At 41.6% G+C, this 5,303-nt stretch overlaps 1 protein-coding gene across 2 annotated transcripts in view; it reads left to right on the top strand.

The window, feature by feature from the left end:
- The window catches only part of FRMD3 (FERM domain containing 3), a 231,118-nt gene that overhangs the window by 1,107 nt on the left and 224,708 nt on the right, over positions 1–5,303 (top strand). The gene's annotated exons all lie outside the window — the stretch shown is intronic.

The raw sequence follows: 5,303 nt of genomic DNA, 5'->3' as shown, positions 1-5,303 counted from the left end.
AAAAAGCACCCCTTGAAGTATTATCGGTGGACATTCGCTCCTGCCCAAGTTGGAGAGAGTGAGTTGTTTGGGGGAAGGCAGCTTTGCTAGCAGCTCCATCCTCCCATAGTAAGTGCCTTTGGGTTTGCAGGAGAGCTGTTATGAGCTGCAAGGATGTGTGTGTGTGTGTGTGTGTGTGTGTGTGTGTGTGTGTGCTGCTAATGTGTGTATATGTAGGCAGGTGTGTGCCCTCTCCCACGACCCAGAGTGTACAGTTTGGAAAGGTCGTGTTAGGACTCAGCACTATTTGATTCTGACTTTAAAATCTATTTGCCCTGGCATTTCCTTTTCTCACAGACTGGGTCTTCAGTGTAGCTCAGGACTGAACTTCAGGTACTAGGCACCCTCTGCAGTTCTGGTGAAAGGTGAATGGGGGCAGTATCTCCCAGCATAGGAATCCCTTCCAGGGCTGTGTTAACCAAGAATGAATAAATGAATGAATGAAAGGTCTTTCCCCTTTTTTGTTCCTAGTGGGAGCTGGTGACAGGCAGCCAGCAGCTAATCTGTAAGCTAACAGCTGGACAATTTCAAGGCAGGAATGTGGTGATCTCCCAGGAGAGTAGGCTCCCCTGAATTTTGTTTGGAGGATCTTGAATTTCATTCTGAGCTAAAGTTACTAATAAAAAGATTAGCAGGATAGGCAGTTTTTCTGCTGCCACAGGGCTGCACAGAACCACTTGGCATGTACTGTCTTGTGATCCAGAGATAGTACTTTGTGCACTTTAAGTCCAAAGTGGATGTTCAAGTCTTTTAACCCACACGGAATATGTAGCTAACAGGGGCCAGCAGCAGGGAGTGGGGCTGTGGAGTTCTCCTTTGCTCTGTCAGCCCTCTGTCTGCCCTGTTCTGTTCCACTTGGAGTTGATGCCACTGTTTTATATCTTTTCTGGTTCTGGACTAGGTCTTCCTTAAGATAGATAGGTAGTCCTCAAAGGACATGTATTTATTGTCTGGTGTTTTGGGAAACAAAGTTATAGCCAGTCTAATAGCAGTTTGGAAAGTTAGACTTTGTACGGGCCAACTGATGCCAAAGTGGTTGAAATGCTATGATCTAAAATGTTGATTTCGGCATTACTTAAAATAAAAAATCAAATGCTTCATTTGGTGGCACATGTTATTCTCCCCCCTCTGCCCCAAATGGTGATTATCATTTAATCAGTTAAAAGAAATTAAAAATTTTATTTTGATATCATAGAACTTATATCTTCCTAGAGCATTCCAAACCCAGGAATTAAAATTGTACTTCTGGGTAGAAGGTCACACAAAAACTTGCCATTTGTTTAGAGTGAGAACAAAATGCTTTAAAAGAAATCTTTTGGAGTCACCAGTACATGCCCTGGGGAAGCCATCTGCCTTTCCTTCCTCCTTCCTTCCTCTAGTCCTCCTCCTTTTCCCTCTGTTCCAAGGGATCACCAAGTTAATGGAGTGTATGGACTCCTGAACAGTGTCACACATTCTCCTTTCATAACTACGCAAAATGTGGGTTATGGATTTTTTTGGGGGAAACAACAGCTTTTACATATTTGTTTTCCAAATTATATAATTTTCATGATATTTTGACAAGGAAAACTTTCAAACAAATAACGTAAAGGCCCAGTTTCAGCAGCCTGATAGCCAGTTCCAGTAGGAGGTGCTGAAAGCCACTTGCGCAGTCTCTTTTTGCAGGGCCTGGGGTGCTGTCCCATGTGTCACTTCTGTGTGACTGTTTCTTCTCGGTGATGTGGAAGAATTCCGAATGGACAGCGAGTCAAAGGGGCGTCTAGGGCACCAGGCAGGCCTGGAGAAGGGGAGGAGTCCCTGAGTGCTCCCTCCTGGGTTTTTCCGACTGAGCCAACCCTGGAAGTCTGGAGACTGTCGTAGGACATGACTTAGTTCTGACCTCTCACTCAGCCTTGCTGCTTCAAGTAGAGGGGAGGTCTAGCCATCTTCCCCATCCTACCCACGTTTTCAGATGCCAGCATGGTTATTTACAAGTTCTTCTAATAAACTTATATTTAATACTGATTTTTATTGAGTAAAATGTAGCAGGCTCTTAACATTATTTGTTCTTTGGCAAAGCCTGGTAAGCACAGTAGATATTATTGGGAATTTGGATGTGGATTTGAATAAAAATCTTAGTATAATTTTTAGCACATAGTAGTCCCTCAATAAATATTTTTAGATGCAGATTTGATCCTTCCCTTTCTAGACTATTAAATCCATGAGAATAAGAACATTTTATCGTTGTTCATTAAGGAGTCCCCGATACATAGATCGTACTTGACATATAGTATGTGTTCACTAAACACTTGCTGAATAAATGAGTGCCCAATACTTAATCTAGCTCATTACCTACCAGCATGAGGCTAGCATGACAACACTGGATTTTGAATCAGGAGCTGTGTGGTGTAGTGATGTTACCAACCAGTTTCGTGGCATTGAGGGAGTCATTTGACATGTGGAGTCAATGTTTCTTTTTGTAAAATAAGGGAGCTGGGTTAGATGGATGGCTTCAGTTTAAAAGTCTATAGTTTAACTCTTTGTAATACTTTAAGCAATAAAACAAAATTTAAAAAAATAATAAAATTCAAAAAAAAGAAATGTTGTAAAAAAGGAAAAAAAGTGTATAGTTTAATGATTACCTGAAACCAATTACATAGGGTAAAACACTGCTGTTGATGTGGATGTATACACATTAACTCATGTGGTTTTCATAACTATTCTGCTTCATGTCCATTTTATTAATGTTGTATCTTTGGGTGTTGTCTCAAACTTACAGAAAATGCGACTCAGAGAGAGTAAGCAATTTGGGTCACATGACAAGTAAGTGGATTGGAACCCAGGTCATTTGACTCAAGAATCCAGAGCTCTTTCTCTATAGCACTGCCTCTTGAAACCTGAGAGTTAGGATACTTCTGGCTGCAAGTAAGACAGTGGCCAGGCTGAAGTGGCTTAAATTACAAGGACACTTATCTTCCCTAAGGGGAAGGCCACAGGTAGGGCAGCCTCAGGATTGTTCAGCAGCTCCGCGTGGATCCAGGCGCTTTCTGTCTTTCCATTCTGCCATCCTCCATGCCAGCTACATCACTATAGTCAGCATGATTATGAGATGGCTGTGCTAATTCTGGATATCAGTCAGGCACTGCCAACCCACCATATAAAAGGTGGTATTTACTCATGCATTTTTTTTTTATCATGGAAAAACACCTCTTCTAGAGGCGCCGTATGTCTTCTCATCAGAGCCCATTGGCCAAGATCCCGACATATACCCATGCCCTTCCTAGCTGCAAAAAGTCAAGGAATGCAGGCAGGTGGTGTCTTCATTTCTCACTCTCTATTATGAGAGGTGGGCTTTGCCATTATGGGAGGAATGGAGGTGTGTGTGTGTGTGTGTGTGTGTGTGTGTGTGTGTGTGTGTGTATGTGTGCGTGGTGGGGGACAGGGAATGACTGTTGGCTAAGCAAGCAAGAATGTCTGTCAGAACAGGTCAAATTGAGTTACAATTATTGTTACAATAAAAATTTCAGGAGAGTTTAATAAGATGTTATCTAAGCCTTGGCAGTTGATCTTTGTATGATCAAATTTCAGAACAAGAAAAATTATTGGATAATCCTTTGTACTTTGTGTTGTTAAATATGAGTTCTGTCCTTATTGAACTGGTGGGTCTGGGCAGCTATAAGCCATCTTGTGTAAAGCAGGCGACTCCACTCTTGCTGAAGTGGCATTAGGCAAAGTGGTTGAGAGCTTATGTTCTGAAGTGCTACTTGCTTGGGTTGGAACCCTGGCTAGTCAGGTGGCTTTGGGTAAGTCACTTTGCCTCTTTGGGCCTTAGTTTCCTCATCTGTAAAATGGGGATAATAATGGCACAGACCTCATGGGCTTTAGTACCTGGCCCATTGTAAGAGCTGAAAAAAAAATTGACAGTTATCTTAATCTTATGTGAAGATATGTTAGAGGTAATCCTAAGTAAGGCTTTGATTTAGAATCTAGTGTCTCTAAGCCCAAACTCTATCACTTTCTGATTGTTCAAGACCTTAAACAAGTCACTGGGTCTCCTGTTTTCCATCTGGGAAATGGGCATAATAATTCCTCAATTGTCATCTTTCCCTGGGTTGTTGAGATAAAGCATGGTGTAACTGTTAAAACATCACCCATGTTCTAATCAACTTAGTTTTTTTTTTTCTAAAGGGAGTAGTGTATAGTGTCTGCTCCCTGAATTTCTTAACTGTTGGAACAGGAATTGGATAAGTCACACCAAAACATACATATGTATTAAATATCAGGCCCCATGAAAATCCTGCTGGTGAAATCCAAGCTAGATTTAGGTGACAGCCACACCTTATCTGTTAGTAATGACAACCCAACACTTCCTCTGTCAAACTCATCTAGAATGCCATTTAGAGTTCACTGAAAATCAGACACAAAAGGAATAGAAGGGATGTTTTACAAGGACACTTAACTGTTGTAAAACAATGCTCCCTTCTTACTGTTCTATATGGCCCAGTGCTGATGTGTGTAGGCCAGAGTACTTGGGCCAGCTCTTTGTATTAAGTATATTATGAAAAAATAAAGTAATCTTATTTCAATGGTCTGCGAAGATCTTATCTCTTGATGTTCTCAGAGCAAATGCAAAGTGTATTGACTGTGGGGAGGATGAAATACTGTTAGCTTCACATCATTTGGACACTATATCTGCTGGATGCTTTTAACTTCATCTAGCAAATTCTAATTCAAGTTGACATTAACATTAAGCACATTTACTGGCTCATTTATCCAGAAGTCCTGATTTAAGGACTGAATTCAAGTACTGTCCTGCCTATTGTGATGGCTTTATCCATGGACTGGTAGTGAAAAGATTATAGTAGTTCCAGTTCTCACGTTTTTATAGGGCACCCTCCAGAGGAAGAGAGAAACCATTTCCAACTCAGTATCCCAAGCAAAAGTCCTCCTAGGTCACATGTCCTCCCCTGAACCAGTGACTACAGTCAGTGGAAGGGAATCTTCTAATTAGCTTGAGGTGACTAGAACTTGACCCTGGGACTCAGTGTGGAACCAACTTTCTTCCTGGTAGTGGTCTGCATGGACCGGTCAATATCTAAAAATCAGGGCTTTCTTCAGAAGGAGGAAGGGGGAAAGTGGAACTGGCTCCAAGGAAGATAACTCACCATATCTACTTTAGATGCTTTGTCTGGGTGAGTGGTCCTCAAAGTATGGTCTGGGGACCCCTGGAAGTCCCTGAGATATTTCAGGAGGTCTATGAGGTTCAAACTATTAAAAAAACCTCC

The sequence above is a fragment of the Myotis davidii genome, unplaced genomic scaffold (genome assembly GCF_000327345.1).
Source record: "Myotis davidii unplaced genomic scaffold, ASM32734v1 scaffold98, whole genome shotgun sequence".
In the NCBI taxonomy this organism is placed as follows: domain Eukaryota; kingdom Metazoa; phylum Chordata; class Mammalia; order Chiroptera; family Vespertilionidae; genus Myotis; species Myotis davidii.
Note: the sequence above shows the minus strand (reverse complement) of the source record. Positions and strands in the feature narration are given on the sequence as shown.